At 33.8% G+C, this 26,935-nt stretch overlaps 1 protein-coding gene and 1 long non-coding RNA gene across 2 annotated transcripts in view; one reads left to right on the forward strand and one right to left on the reverse strand.

The window, feature by feature from the left end:
* The window catches only part of KCND2 (potassium voltage-gated channel subfamily D member 2), a 488,618-nt gene that overhangs the window by 443,934 nt on the left and 17,749 nt on the right, over nucleotides 1-26,935 (reverse strand). The window lies entirely within an intron of this gene.
* Nucleotides 5,330-7,350, forward strand: LOC117072596. The gene is made up of 3 exons (XR_004432875.1): nucleotides 5,330-5,344; nucleotides 6,316-6,470; nucleotides 7,067-7,350. It is a non-coding gene; the product is annotated as an uncharacterized LOC117072596 (long non-coding RNA).

The raw sequence follows: 26,935 nt of genomic DNA on the forward strand, positions 1-26,935 counted from the left end.
AAAGGGGAAAGAAAAGAAAAAAAATTATTTACAATTAGGATGTCACAATCTGATTTTTTAAATCCTGAACATAAAATACTATAATTCAGTACAACAAAAAAAGATGCCATTCTTGGTCAAATGAAAAAATGGACACATGGATACCTCTAGTACACCTGTTTTAAAGGCTTAGTTTAGTCTTTTTTCATTGTAATCAGAATAAGTGGCCAATGTGTCAACATATTTGAAAATAAACTAATAAAAATGCAAACCTAAAATTTACATGAGTGGCTTTGGCTAACCCTTAATAAATCCATTAGAATAAAAAGGAAACATTTACACCAAACTTTTACACATAGAAACAGTAACTTCATCCACATGTGATGCTGAAAGCTTCAAAAGTCTAGGAGAAATGAGTTATTTCAAAAATGAGTTTTGATTTAAATGTAAGTTCAAGGTAGTTATGAAAAACATTAGGGGAAACTGGAAAGACCTTGTTAAAATAATTGAGCTTACAGAAGCAGTGATAAGAATATAAATCTGAAAATTGCCTCTGCATCACATAGCTAGCTAAATATTCTGAGAAGCAGAATCATTCTTCTTTCTCTCAAAGCAAAATTGGAATTTTAATAGGCGTAAAGAAAAGTGGTACAGAAAGCAGAAGCACCTGGATTTCCAAATCTTCAGAGAGATGTTGAGGCAAATGTAAAAGAGTATAGTTTTTTATTTTAGGTTTCTAAAATGGAAGATAAATGCCAAATTTTAGTTTGTTATGATCTATTATGAACCATGAATGTATTTAGTTTTTGGAATAAACAAATATTTCTACCTTTTCCTCCTTTGAGCACCATCAATGAATTTTTAATGTATGTATGAATTTGTTTTTGTATACTTTCCTTCTTTGTGTTTCAATGTGTGCCTCCTCCCTCCAGAAATCTGGAATTCTGATACATCCACAAACACCTTTGGAAATGTTACCTGAAGATTCAATCATCTTCAATTTTCATCAGTTTTCAATGGATCAAATTTTTAGTCCATTTCGCTGTGTCTTAAAAATCTCAAATATTATATACACACACACACACACACACACACACACACACACACACCCCTCATGGAAAAACCACATTTCATGTCTCACTGCTTGACTTTCCCTACATTGACAACAATGATTTATGACTATGAAATTCACAATATGCTGATAGAAGGGGACTATTTAAAGTGACTGACTTTCTGGGGGCTTTCAGAACTATCCCATAACGGTGACACCAGAATTTGTCAAAAATTTCATAGGCACTAAGTGTGTTATTTTCTGTATCTGGCAAAATAATCGATACAGAGATTCACTGGAGAAGTATACAATGTAGGTGTCATTCTGCTCCTTAGCCCTTTGCTTTCCTGTGCAAAATTCAAGGTTTACATTGTTTCTGGTTCCACTGTGTTACTGTAAAAATACCCTTAGGGTTTAACTACCTAGAGATACTGAGAAGCATCCATGCTATGTAGAAAAAGGATTTTTCAGATTCAGGTTTAGTAAATATGAAGTCAAGTACTGTTTCTCACAGATACACAAATTCCCACAGAAAACTCCTGGGTCTGTTCAAACTCCCCCTTTGTGGTTGAGAGTTAAGCCAGTCAATGAATGGTGGTTGGGAAGGTGGAAGACAGCAGAAACCCTAATGAAATGCTCAGAGAGATTTGATTCTTTCAAGCTTACATGGATCTGAAATAAATCTTATTAATAGATGCTTTTTTCCCTTTACAGAGCAATTTAAGTTGAACTAAGCTGTAATCAATTGGTAAATTGATAATTTACTTCCATATATCTTTCAACAATTGTACTTTTTATATCTTCCATAGATCGTGTATGTGTGTGTATGTGCACATGTGTATGCTGTGCATACTTTCTTTTAAGAAAAATTTCAGTGGTGATAACATGCATTATTTCAATAAAGAGCTTTATGACTTAAGCTTGCAAAGTATAGCAGCTAATGAAGAGATGAAATTTAACATACTAAAAATGACCAGTCAAGTCTCTAAAGTCTGTTTCTCTGTACATAAAATAGGATTTATAATTTCTTCTTTATCGTAGTGTGGTATAAACAAAATAAAATGTATGAAATGACAAATAATTACTAAGCACTAATTTGATTATGTATTTATTCTCCCACACTGTCCATACATTATCAATTTTACTAATTAGTCTTTTAACCTAGAGTTGGGGAAAAAAGAGAACCATATTATCTTTTCTCTTTTCCTTAATCGAATCAAAAGATGCATTTTGAAAATAAAAATATTACCTATATATTTTGTACAAAAGTTATTTCAAAAAGAAATAAATTCACTGAATCTAAATACTTGTCTTTACTGCTGCATTTGTTGATTTTTTAAACACTAGTATAGGACTCTTTTTGAAGTGAGTAGAAGCTCAGATGATGCTGGCTTTTTCTGAAGAAATAAAAGTGTCCTTACAAAGGTTTAAAATAGAGGTTTAAATCCCCAGGATTACTTATTATTCAACTTCCTGGATAGGGATGTATAAACTGTTGGCTTATGTCTTACAGTAGAATATCACAGGATTCTAAAAACATTGCATGTTTCCAAAGAAGGATACTGTTCTTTAAATCTACAAAAATAAAAATAAAAAATAAAATCCCAGGAGACATCTTGAGCAGAGTTTTCTAAAGAAGAACAATGCTTCAGTATTGTACCAGCAGAGACAGACCTAGAAGTAATTTGGAAACTACCAACAAGGCAGCCTATGGCACTCAACACAGCCCCAGCTGCTACTACTTCGAGGCGTCATTCCATCCTTGCCATTCAGATTTTGCTGCTACTAACTGAACAGAAAGAGGGAGACACAGAAAATTCTGGTTTAAATCAACTATAACTATGCTTTCTATCTTTAAAATTATTACAATGTACTTTTAAAATTTTAATAATATTTATTTTCACAAAAAAATTGAACAAAGGCTTTCCTTTCCAAAATGTCTTTACCTTTATAATGAAACAAGCTGCCTTCCTTTATAATGAAACAAATGTATCTATTTGTCATACATACATTTATATACATATACAATAGAAATATTTTATCTATTATGATAATAAGATGAACAACTATCTTTATCAATCAATTTGTTTAAGATAAGTTTCCCAGTCAGTATCAGCAACCTAAATTTCTATACCACAAGCATCTCTTATCTAGATACGTTTCAATTCAACTTTTGTGGCAAGCCAGATAAAGAAAATTTCATGAGATCACAAAGAAAAATGAAAGTATGAAATAGGGCAGACAGTGTTTGGCCCCATGGGCACCATGGGGTTAATTAAGCTCTAAGTGGAACAGACTCCCTACGTAAATCCCCACCATCGGATTCCTGCAATGGAAAAGCCCTCATGTGGTTAAACTGTCACCGTAGAGATGCTTCTAGAATGGGTAATGCTGTCAGAGCTAGAAGTCAGATCTGCAACAAATGTTGGGAAGGATGTCATCAGTCTTTTTTTAAAAAAATGCCAAAAGTTTTCCTTTTTGATCTTAAAATAGTTGGTGAACAGTAGGCCAACTACACATTAATCCATCCATATCTCCAAATGCAACTTATTTTGTAGCTATTATTCCGAGGACCACCAATATCTATATTATATTGATATATAACTGAGTGTTATCTTCTGTAATTTCATGGATGATAATGCCTCTTTACGCTCACTCACTCAAGGCTAAGCTAGAACTATTACTGAAGGAGTTAGGCAGTGAACAACACCTGGGAAAAATAGTGAAGAATTTAAGTAATTCTTTGAGGCTGAATCTATGAATTTTTGTTGCCATAGCCATGAATGTCAATTTAGAAATATAAAAATCTGAATCAAATATCCTTTCCAGATATCTTCTACAAATCACTTGCTAGCTGCATGAACTTAGTACATACTTTGCAATTTTGTGTCAGTTTGCTTTTCCTATAAAATGTGGCTAAAAAAATACCTGTTGTATATTGTTTGACCCAGCAATCCCATTACTGGGTATATACTCAAAGGAATATAAATATTTCTATTATAAAAACACACGTATGTGCATGTTCATTGCAGCACTACTCACAATAATAAGAACATGAAATCAACCTAAATGCCCATCAGTAATGATACACTGGATAAAGAGAATGTGGTACATATACACCATGGAATACTATGCAGTCATTAAAAAGAAAATAAATAAACAAACAAACAACAACAAAAAAAAAAAACTAAGGGCCAAGAGCAGTGGCTCAGGCCTGTAATCCCAGCATTTTGGGAGGCCGAGGTGGGCAGATCATCTGAGGTCAGGAGTTCGAGACCAGGCTGACCAACACGTAGAAACACCCCATCGCTACTAAAAATACAAAGTTAGCCAGGCGTGGTGGCGCATGCCTGTTATCCCAGCTACTCGTAAGGCTGAGGCAGGAGAATTGTTTGAACCCGGGAGGTGGAGGTTGTGGTGAGCCGAGATCATGCCATTGCACTCCAGTCTAGGGAACAAGAGCTAAACTCCATCTCAAAAAAAAAAAAAAAAAAAAAAACTGAGAACATGTCTTCTGCAGGGACATGGATAGAGCTAGAGGCCATTATCCTTAGCAAACTAACACAGGAAGAGAAAACAAATACAGCATGTTCTCACTTATAAGTGGAAGCTAAATGTTGAGAACACACGGACACATAGAGGGAAACACCATACACTGGGGACTTTTGGAGGGTAGAGGGTCGGGGAGGAAGATCGGGAGAAATAACTAATGAGTACTAGGCTTAACACCTGGATGATGAAACAATCTGTGCAAAAAACCCCCATGACATAAGTACACCCTATGTAACAAACCTGCATATGTACCCTGAACTTAAAATAAAAGTTTAAAAAAAAGGAGATAATCCATTCAGAATAGCTACAGTAATGTTGGGGTTAATAAATATTAACCACATTGCTTTTACTAAAAACAGTTGTTTCCATTGTTTTTATTAAAAGGAGGCATTTTGGAAACTCTGGGCTCACTCCCAGTCTTCCTCAGATTAACGCTATTTCCTCAATGTCCTATTCTATCCCAATTGCCTCTATAATTAATTAAAGTCTTACTATCATTGTAATGAGAAGTGTTGGCAAATGTTTAAACTATTTCTGTTGTTCCTCTTTTCTCTGATTTTTATAACAAAGGCAGTTTGGATAATTATTTACAAAACTGTGCAAAATACCACCTTTAAAATATGCATTTTTATTAAGACGCCACAAAAATTCTGCTTGTGTCAGCAAAAATTCTTAAAGAGCACAGTTTCGCTAATAGGAAGATGCAGCATATGTCTACGCTCTGTTAATCAGGAACCTAAATGAGAAAAGGAAACAAACTGGGTATGTCATGAAAATGAGAAGACAATCAATCTATTTGCCAACTTAACAAAATATAAACTGTAATATATACTTCACTATTATATATACACACATATACATATATATACATACATACATGTATGTATACATACAAATACAAGCAATATAGGTAAGATAGAGTTTTCTTTTCTTTTCTTTTCTTTTTTTTTGGGCAAAGTCTCCCTCTGTTGCCCAGGCTGGAGTGCAGTGGCGCAATCTCAGCTCACTGCAATCTCCACCTACCAGGTTCAAGTGATTCCTGTGCCCCAGCCTCCCGAGTGGTTGGGATTACAGGCATGCACCAACATGCCGAGTTAATTTTGTAATTTTAGTACAGAAGGGGTTTTACTATGTTGGCCAGTCTGGTCTCGAACTCCTGGCCTCAAGTGATCTGCCCGCTCCAGCCTCCCAAAATGCTGGGATTACAGGCATGAGCCACCATGACCAGCCTATATAGCTTTCTACAATTCACATTAGTTTTTCTTTAATCACATTAAACACAATTATATTTACTATTAATTCTACAGTGTGAAATAAAGGCACAGAAACAGACTCAATCTTCTGAATATATTATTCTGCATGTTGTAAGCCAGACATTTATATGAGTATTTTGCAAATCGTAGGTGACAGATGCCAATTATCTTAATATAATAAAAAATTATTTTAAAGAAAAATATAATGGAGGATAAATCAAGTTAAATTGTTCATCGTTATCCTTAGAATCTGTAAATAACATATGTTGTGCTACTAACTGAAATATAATTACCAGTTGCATGACTGTATTTGTTGATATTATTCTATAATTTTTGCAATTTTAGACTAACACAAGTAACTTAGTTTTTAATAGAACATTTATTCTTTATTTACATATTTTAAAGCATTTCACTATAAAATTAACATTGTGTGTTACTAATGTGATTCTGTCTTTTCCTCCATCCCATCCCCTCTCTCAGGAGTACAGTGAAAGTGCCATCAGTGCTATCATAGGAACATGCCTGAGGTGTTCTGCTAGCATGGAAGTAAAGTACTCAGTGTTCCCTCTTGAGGGAGTCAGGAAAGGAATGAAAGAAGAAGTGAAAATTGAGATTTGGAGACACAGTAAAAACTTGTAAGTACACAAGATTTCAAAGAGTAAAAGCTAGAAGCAACAGTGTGTGTAAAGGCAAATCATTATGAGAGACTTTGGCCTATGCAAAGAAATTCCCTGTGACTGGTTTGTAGACAATGAAGGATCATGTATGCCAAAATTTAAAGTTTCAGTTTTATTGTATACAAAGAGTTGTTGGGGACTAGTTTTAAACTAGAGAGTGACAAGATCAGAGATTGGATTAGAAGGGTTAAGTGAATCTGAAGATAGAAGTCCAGTCAATAACACCACCTTACAAAGTGATAATGGGGATTATATGAGTTAATACTTGTGAGGTACTTAGAACAGAGCTGGCACATAATGATCTGTGTCAGAATTATATGTGGGGGGGGTTGTTTTCAACTAAATTAAATATATATATATATATTTAATGTTTTCTATTAATAATAGAAAATATGTTTTCTATTTAAACTATTTACCAGAGAAACTCATTCTCATGCACATTGCTTTCTTTTATTCTAGAGCTACATCCAGTCACATATAAAATATTAAGTATGCCTTCTGTTAATACTCTTATTTTCAGTATGGTGTCTCACCTCTGTTCTCTTCCCTCAAAGGTTTTCTTGGATTTCCCCAAAGAATAAACATCTTATATTTTGCCAGAATCTGTGAAGAGCGATTGCATGGATGCACAGGTGAGACAGTGGGATCACCAGCTCTAGCTCTTCCCATAATGACCTTTAAGTCACTACCCACTCATGTCTTCCAAAATACCAAATATCTCCATTTATTGAGCCTTTGGTGTCTTGTTTTGTGTTCCCTGTAAAAAGCACTTAGGTCTTCTTGGCTTTTCTAATCCACTGAGTCATTTGCCATTGCCCATATATTTCCCAGCCCATTTTTAAAAATCTTAAAAATTAAAAAAAATTTAAATCTTAAATGTTTATTATTTTTAAAAATAATAAACATTCATTTGCTGTTATCTTCTATCTCTAAGTCTCTTTTTCCTCATAGGTTTGTATAGTTTAAAATTCATTTGCTTTTAGTTTAATGAGAAACTCAGAAAGGGGGTAGAGGTGTGTTCAAGTTAATTTGTTAAACAAGAATCCTTTATTCTTTATTCAGGTGAGGAAACTAAGTCTCAGAGAAGTTAAACAACTTATCATTTACACAATTGATAATTGGCCACAGACAAAATTTATTTTAGATATACCTGCCTGCAAGGCAATTTTCTCCTGTCCCACACTTCTTTGAACAAGACCAATATGACTTTTTAATGAGAAAACCAAAATGATTATATCTATGGCATGTATCTCTAATTAGTAACAACTGCAAACAACATTTGAGTCAACAAATTGTATGGACCAATATAATTCAAGGCAATTGTTTGTGATAATAAAAAACAAGTACAATGCCTAGGCCACTTGAAACCTTAACTCTGTGATTTTATCTCTATTTGAGTTTTTCTTCACTTACTGTTAAAAACAATTGTAAAATCCGGCTAAGTTCTCAAAAGACAAACTGAAAGAGCTCTCATGCTGATAGCAGTAAGAACGGTAATGTATCATCTCGGCATGGCACTGCTTGGAACTATTTCAGTAAACAGGATAAAGCTATGTTAGACTAGAAAAACCAGGGCCCTCCTATGACCTTTATAGGAGCCATACAGTGATTATGAGAAGCATGGCCATAAAACTACCTTTATAATCATAAAACGTTTTGCGTCATTTGAAGCTGCACTATGGATACGGCTAAGAGAGATTTTTTTTCCTCTCTCTCTCTTTGGTAAAGCCCTTCAGAAAGGGGTATCTCAGTAAAAAGTACAGGAAGGAGTTCTGGGGTTGAGATAGTCTCATTTCAGCAGCTGCAATGTCAAATTTATAATTGTCCACATAAACAATTCAAATATATCTGTTTACTCCACATGTACTCATGGAACAAAAAAAGGCTTGTATCATAAAATTCTAAAACCCACAAGCTTTAGTTCTTCTGTCACATCTCAGTGCATTTAATATCCTTCTGCCATATTATTTACGACTTCACAAAAAAGTAGTTATTTCCTATTATCTGTTCAATAAATATGTAGAGAAATGCAGGCTGCAGAGATACAATTTGTTAATGAAATAGCCCAGAGAATCTTCATGGTGTCTAGTCTCAGAAGCTTGCGCAGCATCTATTAAAGCTTGCTTCAGTTCTAAAGAGTAACTCCAATTTTACACATTGATATGTTCCACTCAGATGACTGAGGCATGCTTTCTGAATAGATTATGCAACATGAGTAATGCATGCTGTGACACAACATACATCTGACCACACAGGCACATCTAAACACTTTACTTGTTGAACATTTTTCTATTACTGAGAAGACTGTCTCATTTCAGAAATGAGATGGATATGGAACTTCCAGCTCTTGGAATTATTTTCAAGAAGAGAAAGGCACCTTGCTTGTTGTGGTTCTTAACCAATTTTCACAACATTGTGAATACACTGTGTTCAAAATATTTTGGTACAACTTTCAGGAAACCTGCAAGGTAGTCACAGGTAGGTACATTACTGTTCCCAAATTTGTATACTTTTATCACCTTGTAAAACAGCATCAAAAAACTCTCATTTGTTATTTTCTAAAAAATTTCACTTTATGCTGAAAATTCCCCTCACTGAAAAAATAAATAAATACTAGAAAAATACTAGTTATTATTCCCCTTATTTGATGTGAAGGGTTTTTTTTTTTTCTATATAAAAATGAATTTAAACAAAGGGGTTTGTGTCTATTAGGTAGAAAAAAATGACATCAGAGTTTGGAAAAAAAATGTAGATGGGGAAAATATTATATTAGACATGAAAATCTACTTCTAATCTAACACAGCATAAATTGTAAAAGCAAACGTATGAATAAACTTTTACATTAATCAAAATCTTAGAGTGACCTAATGCTATTTAGGCCTGAATATTCTTTCTTTTTTACAATTTAAAATGCAGTTTAATTTCCTCAAAGAATAAATATCTTATCTCTTGCCACAGTCAGAGTAGAACAGCTGCTTGGGTTCACAATTTGTATGACAGACCTAGTCCAATACTCTGCAGGTAGTCACTATATCCGTAATACTCTGCAGATAGTCACTATATCCGTAATACTCTGCAGATAGTCACTATATCCGTAATACTCTGCAGGTAGTCACTATATCCGTAATACTCTGCAGATAGTCACTATATCCGTAATACTCTGCAGGTAGTCACTATATCCGTAATACTCTGCAGATAGTCACTATATCTGTAATACTCTGCAGATAGTCACTATATCCGTAATACTCTGCAGATAGTCACTATATCCGTAATACTCTGCAGATAGTCACTATATCCGTAATACTCTGCAGATAGTCACTATATCCGTAATACTCTGCAGGTAGTCACTATATCCGTGTTTCACTAATTTTGATACTGAATATTATTTATGAACTAATAATATTCTCTTGGATTTTAAAAAATTATTCAATTGTATTAAATGCAGTCAGATAATGCTCAAGAGAAATATGATAACGGTATAGAAGTCAATATTCGAAAAAGCTCTATACACACACATAAACATGGAGTTTCATAGAGAAAGTTTTTGAGGAATGTGACAATTATTAGTCGATTGTGAATATGGCTTTATAAAATTAAAGATATTTTTGCAAACACATCTATTTTTTATAATGGTAAAGAAGAAATATCACTAATTATTTATAATAAACTATTTGCATAATCAGTGTGACCAGAATCAGTTTTGGGATACTCCAATCATTTTGGGATACTCCAAATGGGATATCCCATTTTTGGGATAATCCAATCATTTTGGGATACTCATTTTGTTTCACTGCCATCTAAACTTTGCTGTTTTGTCTCTTTTTTAAAAAATTAAAACTTCATTTAATTCATTATTGAAGTGTTTTAAACAAAGTACCATTATGAGCTCAAAACAAAGATGAAAGCATTGTTCAAAAATATCAGTTTTGAAGAAAAAAATCAAGGTTGAGTTTGAGAAAGAAATATAGTTGATTACTAATAAATAAAGAGAAATATGGTCATAAAAGATCTAAAAATTTTGTAAGGCAATGTCTAACTAAGTGCTGTTTTATGGAGGAGGTGAGATTGAGATATACCACAACATTAAGGCAATATAGGATTCCTGACGATAAGGGAAGGGACATAAAATTCTTGGTGGAGGAGCCAGCTAGAGGAAGTCTTGAATGCAGAAAACAGTCATAATTACCACTAACTGTATGTTCACTCTATGCTAGCCATTTTACCTATGTTATCTGAACAAATTTTCAAACAATTCTACCGTAAAGCCATTTATCCCCACTTGAAGATTAGTACCATTCTCATAGACATTAGGAAACTTGCCAAAGGTGGAAGCCAGGTAAGGCTGAGTACTCTCACACACTGCACTGCCACAAGGGTTTGAACCCTTAAAATGGATTCAAAATCAGCATGCTGAGAACTTGCTCACTAAATCAAAGTTCAGTCAGCAATAATGAAGTCTGTTGATAATGTATAAGTACTGTAATTCTACATAACACCTCTGGGAAAACCTGGTCTATGCTTGGACAGATACATTTGGATTCAATTAGCAGAGAAGTACCACTTAAAGCTTGAAATCCAGGAAGAAATACTTGGGAGGGTTGGGGAAAGAATGAGGAATCTGTAGATCCTTGCAAAGCCACTGAGGATTTTGAATAGGAAAATGTAAAATGTAAATAGAAATGTGCTTTGAAAGACACATTTAAAAGATTTGTTTGAGAATAAGGGAAACTGAAATGGGAAGCAAAAATAAACAGACAAAACCTAATAACAGGTAAGGCTTTATCATTGCTTCATTAAGACTTAGGGGAAAGCCTGTAATCCCAGCACTTTGGGAGGCCGAGACGGGCGGATCACGAGGTCAGGAGATCGAGACCATCCTGGCTAACACGGTGAAACCCCGTCTCTACTAAAAAATACAAAAAACTAGCCGGGCGACGAGGCGGGCGCCTGTAGTCCCAGCTACTCGGGAGGCTGAGACAGGAGAATGGCGTGAACCCGGGAGGCGGAGCTTGCAGTGAGCTGAGAGCCGGCCACTGCACTCCAGCCTGGGCGACAGAGCGAGACTCCGTCTCAAAAAAAAAAAAAAAAAAAAAAAAAAAGACTTAGGGGAAAAAAAATCCCTCACTGTCTCTCGGTTGAAGATATGTCAGCTACTTAATTTCTTTTATTTCAGGTTGTCTACTTTTTTACTTTACCTTATATCTAGCCATCTCTTCATGGAGACTTCAGGTGAGATAAAATGTCATAGCAACATAGCTAGGCCCGCAAGAAAAAAGTAAAACATGAATTTATGTCTGGTTTAACTTGGGCACATTTTCAACAGAATAGTTTGAACCTACAGCCTCATAATTCTCATGCTCTTGAAAAAGACACTTGTAAAATTATTTTCTTGCTACTTTGCAAAGCTCTGGCTCAGAAAATTACTACCCTTTTGATGTGAAGGCTGATATAACTAATTATAGCTAGGAAGACACAATTCTTCCTTTAATAATAAAGAAATAGCAATCTTTCACCTAGAATAGAACAGTGCCTGGATTTGAAGCATGAAAGATTAAATCAGTAAGCTTTGAAATTCTATTATATTCAGAGAGACAATGTCTCCAAGCACAATAATATTGACAATAGAAGAAGGTTTCCTGAAGAGCATTTCAACCTATTAGCAGACTCGGTGCAGTGAAAACAATGCCGGGCTGGAGATGAAGAGACAAGTACTCCCATCGCCTGCCCAGGCTCTCTTAGGAATCATCAGAATACTTAGGTCAAATTAAGCAACTTCTCTAACTTAACAACAGTGCAATGACTAGTTTCAACCACCAATTTGCAAGGGAAGAAAGGAGGAAAAGAAAGGGAGGAACAGAGGGACAAATAAAGATGTAGAAAGAGATTTCGGAAAAGAGGAAAGAAGAGAAATATGGAAGGAGAAAGAGAGAGAGTTGTTTTATTTCGGTGCTTTTTAACCTTAACTGGCATCAGAATAAGCTGGAGTACACGTTAAAACAAAGATTGATGGGCCCCACCTACCATTTTTGATGCAGTCTATCTGGTGTGGGGCATATTAGTAAGCATTTCCAACAAGTTCCCAGGTGATTGATGCCAATGCTGCCGGCATGGAGTCCACACATTGATTGAGGATTGTGTTATAGGTCTCCATCAATATGCAGTCTCACCAAGAAAAATTTTATGTAATTCAGTTTGGTCTTTACATTGTTAAAAAAATTGTCTCAGGAACCATCTTTCTAAAGGTCATTACTCATTCTGTGTGCTGTATATTCTTTAGTTTCAAAATACCGAACATCCCCTTCCTATGTATTTGTTAGAATCATTATTAGGTATGTGTTTGCAATGACTAAATAGATGTGCTTTCTATTTCTTCACATATAAGACATGCTAAAAAAGAACAAAATCCAAAAGCCCCAGGGAGCAGTGACATTTATGCTGATGTGGTAGTGACAGATTGGCCCTGAAGATCTTATCCTACCATACCAACAGGCATTCTCATTCATTGCTGGTACAAGTATAATTTGGTCTAGCTGTTTCAGAATAATTTTTGACACTCTCTGTCAAAAGCTTTATTAATGCAACTAAAGGTACCATTGCAAGCACAATTAATAACAACAGTAATTGAGCACAAACTCTATGCTGGTTGCGTGGCTAAATGTTGTACATGTGTTACGATCCTTAACACTCCCCACAGCCAGAAGAGAAGGAAAAAGATCCTACTGTGCTATTTGTTGGTCAGTTCAGTATTTTCCTGTTATTCACTTGTGCTGTCATAATTTTAAAGGATACACTGACAAACAGAAGAAAGATATGTATACGCATTCAGAAGGAGAGTAGAGAGATACATTCTCTCTTTCACCCACATAAGGATGATCAGGAGAGCAGAGATTTAATTTGTCTTCTGCTGCTCTGGATGAACATTCTTAAGAATAGTTTTAAATGTTGGAATATCCAAAGACAGTATGAAGTTGTAAAATGCATTTTCCTGAATCCTGCTGAAGTAAAAATTTTGTCTTTGGCAGAATATTGAGGAGAAACTAATTTATTTTCTAAATATTACTTTGGAGGATGAACATGATTTAAGATGATACATTAGAAGAAAGCACATATGCTATACAGGTTTTCAAAGACAGGTATTTAATGATTTTATCTTTAACTTCTTAGATCTCTTCTTTAAAAAAAGGGAAATAATAGCTCTGTCTGAAAATACATTTCTGAACTTCTATGGCCAAAGATAGCCAATTTGTTGTTTCATAATATGTAGACATAGACCACTTTCACAATTATAGGTAACTTTGGTTGTGTATCTCTAGAAACAAACCTCACAATCTACTCTTTCTCAGATTCTGCAGTATCTCTCTTCATAAAGTAATTATTTCACCTTTCCCTTCTGTAATCTATGGAAATGTTACTGACAAAAGACATTGTCATTTTGACTTGTAATATCCATCTCTCACTTTTTTTTTTTATAACAACTGTCTGCCAAACAAAGTAAAATTTATTAGCAATAGATCTTTGAATTGTATAACATGTAGTGCAGGTAACAAAGTGAGGTGTAAAGGATGGGGATTAAACTGAGGTTCTAATATTTTGCTTTTAGTTCCATCTCTGCCTCTAAATGTTGAGTGACCTTGTAGAGATCATTTCACATTTATATATTCCATTTTGTCCACATATAAAATGAGAGCATTAGTCTAGGTAACCTCTAAAATCTACTCAAGTTCTCTGAATTATTGATTCATTCTGAAAATCTGGCTTTGGTCTTAAGATAGGTACAGATTGAAAGGTAGTCCAGATAAGACCACTGAAAAATTCCTCTTTCAGAAATATGTTTTTAAATACAGTTTGTACACAACTCCTAACAAGAATAATTTTATATTGTGATACAAATGAAATAAATGTTTTTGTATCACTCTTTTAGATTCCAACATTTCAACTATACATAAAACATCTTTCAGACACCCTTTTAATAGTTGTGTTTAATATATTGTTTAATAATACTGGCCAGGCACTGTGGTTTATGCCTGTAATCCCAGCACTTTGGGAGGCCAACGCAGGAGGATGGCTTTAGCTCAGGAGTTTGAGGTCAGTGTGGGCAACATGGCAAACCACTACCTCCCCATTCCCATCAAAAAATACAAAGAAGTTAGCCAGGCCTGGTGGTGCACACCTCTAGTCTCCACTATTTAGAGGGCTGAGGTGCGAGGATCGCTTGAGCCTTGGAGGCGTAGGTTGCAGTGAGCTGAGATCACACCACTGCACTCCAGCCTGGGCAAAAGAGTGAGACTGTCTCAAACAACAACAAACAAAAAAACAAAAAACCTTAAAGTTCATAGTTCATGCAAATAATTCATTTATTCTATAAATGTACTAATGTAACTAGAGAAGTAATTACATAACTGGTTTGAACTTTTAGGGAGTCTTCACTACTGATATTGATTATTGTGGATGAATTAACTAGGTAATGTTCTTTATATCATATGTTGTACATATAAATATATAATGTAGATGACAGGATCTCACAGTAACATGTCAAAATATTAATGTGTCTATAGCTTGGTGTTCCATTTTCTAACAAGTAAACTAAAAATATAGAAATAAAACACATAATGCAGGGATACTGAAATCATACATATGATTCCAGAAAACACACATTTTGGGAAAAAGTAATCATCTTGTTACCTCTTTCAGTTCTCTATGTTCTCTTAGGAAGGTATTATAGGGGTGATGCACAAAACGATGCCAGAAAAAATATTTTTTCATTCTTGTTAATTATTTTAAGGAAAATTTAACTTATATTTTCTGTTTGAATCTCAGCTTACACAAATGCCTCCTTTAAGCTCACAACTCAAGCACAATTCTTAAGTTGAAAAAATTCAAATATCATTGAAATAATAAAATTTTCATATATTTTGTGGAAGTTACAATGTATTATTCCTCAAAAGAAACTAGGCTGATATAAAACCATGTCCAACAATGTGGCAATATTCACAGTATTTATTTATAAAAATAGTATGCAATTCCAGAATTAAATAAATTCACAGAAATCTAGCATTTTATTAAGATTGAAAAAAAAATAACCCTGCAAACCTTTAAGGCCTGTTAAATATTATAGATGGTGACTTATCAAAAACGTAACTTTGAGAAACATGGCAGGAGAAACTGGACATTTACCTGATGACAAATTCTACTTCATGAGTTTACTGAGGGGAAAATTGCCAGTGGTTACAGAATATGTATGTTTACTGCTCAAAAGCAGATGCTAATATCTGCTAAGCAGATTTCCCATGATCTTGCCTAGAAGTGAAAGACTGGCATAGACTATGTAAAATGAAGATAACTATAATAATATTACCTACCTCAGAATCTTGTTGTAGCAATTGAATTAGATACTTTTTTGTAGAACACTTAAAACAACATTTGGTCCATAGGTAATATTATAGACAGTTTAGTTATTACTCGTTATTTATTATCGTTTTATTGCTGTATATAATTCATTGTGAAAAATGGAGACATTTCTACAGATTCTTATTTGGCTGTCCAGGTGTGTATTACAACTTCGCATCATAACTTTTGAAACCCTGAGGACTTTTACCTTTGTGGGCCCCTTCCCTCCTTAAGCAATTAAAAAATCACACTTGACAACTGTATTGGTGTAAAAATGAGCATATTAATACTAAATAATAATTTCTTGACCTAAGAGTTCAGCTTTTCCTTCTTGTTTTAAATGGAAGAAAACTATTTTCATGAACCCTTTAACAGTAATACGGGCCACAGACACTGTGACCAGTGTGTCTAAGGGCAAAGTTGGCCTATAAAAATCAGAATCTTAGTGAAGATGGAGAATATGGAAAAGAAGAGATGTTAAGTGTCTAGATGATCATAAAAACGTTCACTCTAATTAGAGTTACTTTACATTTTGTTAGATTAATGAGAATATTGTATAATGCATCAATCGCTATAAAAATAACTTAATCAAGTGTATAATCTTAGATCTGTTCACTACTCAGTGTTTTTTCCTCTGACTAATACCCACGTTCACTATATATTTTAAACACAAACAATATGCTTCAGATAATTTTGAAATGAAAACAATATACACCAGTATTCTTAAAATAGGAATCCAAATACTCTTTGTTTTCTAAGGTTTTCTGCCAAGACAGCAATCAGAATGCAAATCCAGAGCTTAAAGATATTAATATAAATGTATGATCTATTCCTATGGACATACTAGTTAGTTCCTCCATGTATTTGCTGCAAAGAGCTCATCTAGGGTTTTGACTTCCCCTGAACACCTGCATTTTCTGGACACAACACAGTGGAAGCATAAAATTATAATATCCCACTAACGTGAATTGGTCAGTTCCAAATTAAGTCAATCTAGTGGAGTGAATCTCTTTCAAACTGTTCTGAAAAAATTGTGTCCCTTATCAGGTATTTTATAGAGCCTGGTGTCATTGTCCCACTCAGTGTCACCAACCTCTTTTGCAATGGTTCTTCCTTAAAGTTAACTCTGCTAAAACCAAGGGCATATGCTTAAAAATTTCTGCATGTTGCGTAAACCCGGGAGGCGGAGCTTGCAGTGAGCTGAGATCCGGCCACTGCACTCCAGCCTGGGCGACAGAGCGAGACTTCGTCTCAAAAAATAAAAATAAATAAAAATAAATAAAAAAAATAAAAAATTTCTGCATGTTTATTGGCAGAGCTCTGGCTATATATACTATAAATAGTAGTGATATATGCCAAAATAATCATCTGTTTCTACAACAAGGCAGAAAAGTCATTCTATTTCAACATTACTCTTCAAAGAAAACCTTACTATTAGGAACTTAATACTTCATATTTTCTGTCAAAAACCTCTGGATCAGCCACCTTGCAAGCAGGCCGGGCTATATTCATGCTTGGAAAAAAATAATTTTATGTGAAAACTACCAAGAAATCTCTTCAATGACAAGTAGCATAGGACTTTGCCTCTTTTCCTTTCTTTTCTTCTTCCTACTCTGTGGAATGCAGATGTGATATAATAGCCACCTTGATCATAAGGTGAAAACCATATATTTTATTTGGCAGAGAACTTGAGGAAAGAAGCCTCTGTCTCTGATGAAGAAATAACCAAAGCAGCTCTAGAATATCAACTTTATATGAGAAATAAAGAAATGTTTCTTGTTTAAATAATTTTTAGTTTTAGGTTTTCTATTACTCATAGCTGAATCTAACTCTAAACTATACAGATGTTATGCTTGGAAATGAGTGACTATTATTAAAAGAACAAGGTAGTGAAAACTTTAGACATCCAGGAGAACTTTCACACACAAGTCATACCACACACACACACACACACACACACACACACACAAAAGAATGGTGAATATCTGGTAACAATAAATCTCGCTTCCTATTAAGCTCTCAACTCACTGATAACTGACTCATTTATTTATGTTAGTGAATGGCATCTGTCTACTTCTTTCTTTTGCCAGACAGTAAAAAGTGTTAGTAAGAAAATAATAACAACAAGCAAGACTAAATGATATACTTTACTATTAAGCAGTGAATCCATTCTCAATTTCTTTCTTTTTTTTTTTTTTAGATGGAGTTTCACTCTTATTGCCCAGGCTGGAGTGCTGTGGCACAATCTCAGCTCACTGCCACCTCTGCCTCCCAGGTTCAAGTGATTCTCCTGCCTCAGTTTCTTGAGTAGTTGAGATTACAGGCATCTGCCACTGCCCCCGGCTAATTTTTTGTATTTTTAGTAGAGACGGGGTTTCACACATGTTGGCCAGGCTGGTCTTGAACTCCTGACCTCAGGTGATCCACCCACCTCGGCCTTCCAAAATGCTGGGATTAAAGGCATGAGCCACTGCGCCAGGCCTCCATTCTCAATTTCTTTACTTACACTTGCAATTCAGCAAGAACCAACAGCAATAACAGGTAAAGTGTAAGACTTCCCTACACTTTCTAATAGTAGTGCTCAAGTATTACTAATTTGCATGAGCAGAAGAAAAATGGATTTTCATTCTCTGTGTAGTTTTTTAAAAGATTAGGCTTTGATGGAAACATTTCTTACTTTGGTCTAACATATATTGTTTTAAACTCAGTTAAGATGACACTAAAATAAATGTTTAAATCAATGTTCTTATCACAGAAAACTTTTTGTGACCAGTTCTCAACACTTATTTTTAGAGATTATTAGCAGGAACACCAGAAATGTATGGCTGCATAACGAAGCACTTCCAATCATCCATCATCCAAATGATACTGATATTCAATTTAAAATCATGAAATCATCAATCACTAAACACCTGGACTGAAAAGTACAGGTGGCCAAAAATTTTAGTCACTAGACTGGTATATTTCACATTTCTGGTTCTTCTCAATGTGAAAATCTACTATAGTTTTCAATATCACCATAACACAGTACCACGACTGGGATGTTCCAGTTAAATGAGTTCCCCTTTTGGTGATTGTTTACCATAAAATTAGCTAGGGAGAGGATGTCCCCTAGAGAAGTCTGTGATACCCGTGTGGAGAGAGACTGTTTTTTGATTTGTATGTCTCTCTAAGTTAATATGTCAATTACGCATCTTTAGAAATACAAAACTTTACTAGTCATGCTGTTAAGATGTCGTAACAAGAGCTGATCTATCCAACGTAGTGGATACTACCCACATAGAACCATTTAAATTAAGATAAGTAATATTAAGCAATATTACAAATTCAATTCCCCAATCAGCCTAGCCATATTCCAGATATTGAATAGCCACATGTGTTTAGTGGCTACTGTACTGAACTGAACAAATGTAGACCATTTCCATCATCATAGAAAGTTCTACTGGACAATGCTAAACTAAATTTTCAGGCAGTAATACAGTTTGAAAGAGTACTCATTTAAAAATGCAAAGTTAATATTATTTATAATGACTTTTACTCAACAGAATAAACATAAAATCCATAAAAGTTATCCAAAATATTTCAATTGGAGCACAAGAGGCTTGAAAATTCATGACAAATCATAGCCATTTGTGAACAGAAGTGCATTTAACAGAAGTTAAATATAACAGAAGTTTACATGAGTAGAAATGTTTAAAACTGAAGTTTCTGAAAAATAATAATGATGCAGAGAAATTATTTTTAAATAATCTAAAACTAAAACTGCCATTCCATTTAGCAGTCCCACTACTGGGTATCTCCTCAAAGGAAAAACAGGTCATTGTATCAACAAGATATCTGCACTCTTGGGTTAATTGTGGCACTATTCACCATAACAAAGATATGAAATCAACCTAAGTGTTCATCGATGGATCACAAACAGAAAATGTGGTCTAGGTACACAATGAAATACTATTCAGCCATAAAAAGAATGAAATGATGTCTTCTGCAACAACACAGATGTAAGTGGAGGTCATTATTTTGAATAAAACAACTCAAACACAGAAAGACAAATACCAATGTTCTCACTTATAAGTAGGAACTAAGTAATGTGTACATGTGGACATAGAGAGTGGCATGATAGACATTAGAGATGTCTATCTCATTGGATAGACATTTGGACAGACAGACATTTGGAAGAGCCGGGGGGAGTGAATGATAACAAATTATTTAATAGATACAATGTACATGATACAGGTAATGGATGCATATGAATGCCCGGATTTCATTGCTACCCAATATATCCATGTAACAAAATCACACTTGTACCTATTAAATTACACAAATAAACAATAAAATAAAAAAACTGATTTAAAGCAATATCGTAAAATATGTCAAATTAAAGCTTTCAACTAATAAAAAGAGCTGTGTTATCATGCCTCCTTTTCATGTGAAAAACTACAATTCTTAAAAAAACTGCTTAAAAATTCTTAGAAAATAATTGCTAAATGGATAAGAAGCATAGTGTTTTCAGCATTCTAATTGTTTATTCCTCGATTTTTAAATTGATACCTTAATTACAGGTCTGGCTGTGGTTTATTCTACCCTAGCCAACAGATCCAATGACTATTTCAAATGTTTGATGCTTCCTTTCTCTAAATATTGGAAAATTGCTTCTCTTAGCCACTATGTATAATACAGTATTGCATTTAAAGTGATCTGTCCAATTGCTGTAATGCGTACCACTCAGAGAATGAGAATGACTATAAAGAATTCATTCTTAGACCATTTTACTATGAACTAAAAAGGCTCTCTTAAGCAAACAATTACCATTTCCATATGATCATACTATTGGCACATACTGAATTCTGGTTTATAAAAATGTAATATAACGTGAAACTAATTATTAGAGCTAAGTCTTTCTCAGGAGAATTAATTGAAATAGAAAATTCATTTTTAAGAGATTAAATTGAAACAGGTATTTCCTCTCTCTATGGTCCTAGGAATTAAACTTAATGAGATCCAGTACTTAGAAACTTTGTGAAAATTTGTAGGACAAAAGTCACAATTAGAAGTATAACCTCAAACACTCCAGTTGGAAAAGCATGATATGTAAAACATAGCTTTCCAAAGTTGGAAGAAATGTCAACCCGAAATACAACACTTAAAATTTTTACATATCATACATAACTGAAATCCTGACCCTGCCAAAAGGAGACTGAATGACTATATATAAGTTTTCCAGCAGTAGAAAGAGATATACCAAACTCTTCAATGTGTGAAAAACACATTTAAATATGTAATACTATACATTAGAAAGTGTTCAAATTTTTGTAGATTATACTTGAGTATTCAGTGTTTACCTCAAATATTCCCATGAACCTTTGTTGTGGGACTCCAGTCCAATTGTTTATGAATTCTTCCTTGGGAAAGAATTAATAGTCACTCTGAATTTTTGGAATGTCCTAACCCAAGATGGTAAGACTGTAGATAAAGGGGCGTTTAACAGCAGGGATTCTGGGGTCAGACTGACTGCATTTGAATCTCAGCTTCACCTACACTTGCACCTCCAGTTTGCATTATCTCATCTGCAAAATAGTGAGAAAAATTTCACTTAATTCATAAAGTTTCTGCAAGGCATAAATTAGAGGATCCAGGTAAAAATCTTAGTACGAGTACCAGTAAATTAACACACAATAACTGGTATTTGTATATTATGGCTAAAAATATTCTCCTTGTCTCTTTGATCTGCCATTCCCTCCATCTGGAATATTCTTCCCACTCTTTATTCCCATTCCTCTTGATAGCTCATATTCATCCTCAAATGCTTCATTCAGAACCTACCATTAGCAAGTCTTTTGTGAAACTCCTCATGAGATTAGGTGTCCCTCCCCAAGCACCATAATTTCCTAACATAAGTTTTATTACCTTACTCTTTGCACTGTAATGTAGAATGTGTGTGTGTCTGTGTGTGTCTACTCCATGACATGTTTTTTTCACGGCAGAAAATATGCCTCATTAATCTTGTATCATTAACACTTAGAAAGAACATGGCCCAGTGTAGGCACTCAAATATTTGCTGAATAAATGAAAGAAGAGATCTTGATATTTTCTAATAACTACTGAAACAGAACATTACAATAATCTTGCAGTCAAAGCTGAACTAAACTGATGTTTTATTGAATTTGCTTCCCTGGCATCAATATGAATTCTTACTGCTACATATTGAAAAATCATTATCTACAAGTCAAGATAATTCCCCTTTATAAATAAAATACTGTGTATTTTCATCAAAACCAACATAAAACTCAGCAAAAGAATGCATTCAGTGCCCAGAATATCAGAACAAATTAAGTTAGATACACGTCCTGACCTTCAAGAGTTTCTAACATAGGCGAGAGTACAAGATAAAGATACATTGCAAACGTATTTTATTGGCATACACACACATGTATGTCTATATATGTGTGCATGTATATAGATGTGTATATACGTATATGTGTGTATGTACATATCTTTATATAGATAGATGAAAGAAATATAAACAAGGTAAACATACAATAAGAGGTATAAGTGTTTGGCTAATAAGATTATTTTTCTTCAAATCTATGTCACATTAATGATTTTTTAAAAAATTCTTTCATTATAGGAATGGTTTTTAATCGAGTCCTAATTAATGTTCAGTACACTCTGAAACCATTCTAAGGTGCTTACTATAATCTATACGTATGTTCTCTCTAAACTTTCAGTTAGATAAAAATGTCTTTATAAATATGTAAACGTATTTCATAATCATAACTTTTTATATTATATGGCACTAATAATCAGATCTAGTGATTTTATAAATGAGAGATAATATAATAAATATAATTAATTATAGGAGAAAAATGATTACAGTTGCTAAAAACAGTGTTTATCCATTTAACAAGAGTAAGCTAACATGAATTTCATATTCGATAAATATATTCATTATTGCTGACATGACCAATAAGCAAGCCAGATAAGAGTCTACAACTGTTTGTATTCAATATAAACTCAATTTCTAAAGTAGTAACATAATCAGCCCTTTCTGCTATAATGAATGTATATTTTAACCAGTCATGTATTATTTCAATGATGCTTGGATAACTTCAAACATCCAAAACATCTTAGAGGATTATTTCCTTCTGTACTTAGATGAAATAAACAAGCCTCCATGATCTACCCACCTTTTCACTAAATTATTTTAGAATGGTTGTCTTGAGAATTGCTTTTTTATGTTGAGGGACTTCAATTAGAAATTTTAAACTTTGCAAATCACAAACGAATGCATTAGTAGTGTATTATGGTAGTCTCTAAATATATACTTCAAGAGCAGAGAATTTAGTTTTGTCATTGCTGGTTGTAACATACTTTGAACCAAGACTTTTTAAACAGCATTTCTACATCTAGACTCACAGTTGACATTACAACTACTAATTATTTGACAAATATAAATAATTGCTGACCCTATGTGCTTCTACAGATAATGCACATGTTTGGGAGACAGAACTAACATCAATCATTTCTGAGTCACATTTTTTAACTAAAATAAAGGTAACACTTATGTTGTAGATTAACACATAATCAAACATACACTGTATATGTTAAGCAGAGCTGAGAATGGTGCAGACTCAGGGTAATTACTCATTGAGAGCTTCTGTGATAACAATGATAATAATGATGATTGCATTTCATCTCTTCAAATGACTTTGGTCAAACGAAAAGAAACAGGAAAGCGATATGTGTCTGACCCTTTTCCTCTATCCATCCCAGTTGTCTTAATAGGTTTATTATTGATGAGCCTCATGGAAAGTGAAGGGAAAAATCATCAGAAAGCTGAATTATCCTCAGCCTCTGGTCAAGCAGAACCAGAACAGCACATGGGTGCCAGAACAATTCAATTAGCATTTGCTATAGAGTCTTCCTTCTCTTCTCCTTCCCTTCTGGATTTTAAATGTCTGGTTGCACTGGGCAAATGCTTTCAGGTACAATGATCTGGACAAACACTTCCACTAATGAAGAGTCTCCTTTATAGCTTTTCCAGAAGAATATTGTCTATTGTGCATTCTGTTTAATTTTTGTAATCCAATTAATTAGACTAATGGAGACATTTGAGCCATGTAGCTGGTTAAGACACAAACAATACATTTTTATTAGTTCACAGAATGAAATTTAACAAGAATTTCTTAAAAATATGGTAGAGTTTATTCTCAACTATGAATCAACAGTATAAAGAAAGGAAAGGTTTTATAGCATTTCAAATAAAAGTAAAAGACCTGATATTTTACCACATGACCCATACAAGTCATTGCACTTAGAATCCACTCAGAGACACAGAGTTGGTGTCATGGTAGGTCATGATTCCAATGTACTCTCTTCCAGTCAGATCAGCTTCAGAGGACTTGAAATTAAGGCAATAAGGAGGTCAAGAAATCACATTATACAGCAAAAGTTTGAATGACTTAGGGAGGGTAATCCCAGCAAAAAAAGCCTAAGGAGGAACATAATAGTTTTCTCCAAGTATCACTCTGGAAAGGATGTGAAAATGAAAACATTTTCAGTTTAACCTCTTAATACCTAATTTGAATAAATGGGTAATGTAGAAGGTGTACATTTCAGCTCAATTTTTTAAAACTTGATAAAAAATTGAGCTGTGTTGTAAAGCAATGGGTTGCCTTAAAATTCCAATTACACAGAGTATTTGAAAAGTTCATAGAAGGCCATGTAAGTGTAGAAAATACCATGGAAAGAGAAACTTTAAATGGGTAGAAGATTGAACAGGGAAAAGTTTTCTCCAAGGAAACTTTTAATTTCAAGATCCTGTGATTCTCTGCATAAAAAGAACTACCCACTTGAAGAATCTCACTTAAAAGTCTGTATCTGTGAAATATGTCACTAAATCTAGGTAAGTGTGATAGAATATGATGGCTTACCACTAAGGTGAAAGAAAAGGCATTTGGATAATATTGCAGATGAATTAATATCAATTAGGACAAAGACAGCATGGACACTTAAAAAAATAAAAAGTAATATTCAAATTATTGCTTTCTTGTCAGAGAAGTGTGCCAAAACACAAATAGAACATTTACAGGGGTTAAATATTCATTTACTATACTTTGATATAATTATCTACAAAATGACAGATTTATATTACAAAATATATATAATATTATCAATAGTAATATTGCATTATTTATCATTTTATGTTGCACATTATTTAAACTACAACAGAGATGGGGCATCTTAAACTATCTGGGAAAAATACTGATTATGTTTTAGCAAAGAAATAAGAGACAGAAAAACAATAGGTATAGAAAGAAGCTGAAAATTTAGTTTACATTTATTCTGGACATTTTCTAGGACAGGTTTAAAAAAAGGAAAGGAGGATTTGGCAGAAGGAAGATCAGGTTCAAATGTCATTGCAATTTCTATGTTCCATGAGCTCAAATTTGCTCCAACAATTGATGGTTGACTTTTATTCTATTCAACTCAAGGAAACAACTGGTCATTTCAGAGCCTTAAACAGGACCTCACAAATTTTCTATCATAAAAACATAAATATATTTTTTAACTGCATCCAGGCTCCGTAGAATCAGCCAATGTGAAGAGTCAGGATTCAAAGTCACAGGTCTTTGGTTCAAAATCCCAGATCCGCACATAACTTAATCCCTTATACTTACATATTTCTTCATAGTGTCATGTATACTGTAAAGCACATAGAAACAGTCAGCACACTGCATTAACTGAAATCTGGATTCTGTGTTTACCTGCTATGCTTTGTATATGACTGTGCATTTGTTGTTCTGTGTTTCTGGACATCATATTTGTTTGTTTCTGCTAAACAATTGCGTTCAAGTGGTTAAATTCTATTCAACACCTAATATACACCAATTTTTCAGATTATTAATAAATAATAAGCTTAATAATGGCAAAAGACAGTTACAGAGTACAGTACTACAGATGTAAAGTAATGCCATGTCAAATATCACAGATTACTTGGGGGCTCAAGTGTTAAGAGCATAAAACAAAGTTCAAATACCATCTAATGCAATCTGTTCCATCTTCCTGCTAAAATTATATTTCCACCTTCATAAATGAATCAAATTTCTATGCATACAGAAAGATTTTTTTCATTTTTATTTCATTTATTTCACCAGTATTTATTGAGCACTTATGATGGGAAAATCATATAGATAAAAATACAAATACCAGAGCAAATATAATTTATAAATGGATTATTTGTGCTACAATGATTAATTTCAAATCCATTCATAGCTGAATTTATTAAGATTCAAAAAGCGACAACTGATTTCACATTTTTGTTCAGTCAATATTCAAAAGATATTTGAGTGCCAAAAAAATCTACTTACTGTGCCCAGAATACACTCTTCATTTTTCTGCCCCTGAGATTTTGCTTATGTCAGGTAAGAAAATTTTCTTCTATCCCTAACCTATGGATAACAGCAGTAATTGGTCATGGCAACCATTACTGGTGACCCTGTGTATACCTGAGAATTCTTCTCATTAGCCACATCAGGAAGCATCCACATTTTAATAAAGTTGGCAGACAAGAAAAAAAGCATATATATATATATATATATATGCATATATAGACAAAGCATATATTATATATATATATTTCCATATACGTGTAGCTCTAAATATACAGAATATTGAGTAATATGCCTACTAGACAATATTCTATGTTTAATCATTTTCCATTGGATTTGGAAATATTCTCCATATAGCTATTGCTTCTGCTGATTGTCCAGAAAAGCCAAGGGTATAATATTTTCTGATGACATAAAGCTGGGAATTATTATTTGAAATTCATAAGAGTGGTCTAGGATAGATATGTGTAGCTATGAGCCAACAGCATAGAGATGAGAAAAACAGCACAGAAATTTAGGGGATTTCTTTCAACGGTAAAAGAGCATAAATAAGTATTTGGAAAAGAGTTTTGCAGAGGAATGAATCAGCATATCAAAAAGGTCTCAAAATTCTAAGTTTATTTCAAGCATAATTATTTTAATGTA

Source organism: Trachypithecus francoisi, unplaced genomic scaffold (assembly GCF_009764315.1).
Source record: "Trachypithecus francoisi isolate TF-2019V2 unplaced genomic scaffold, Tfra_2.0 Lachesis_group4, whole genome shotgun sequence".
NCBI classification, from domain to species: Eukaryota; Metazoa; Chordata; class Mammalia; order Primates; family Cercopithecidae; genus Trachypithecus; species Trachypithecus francoisi.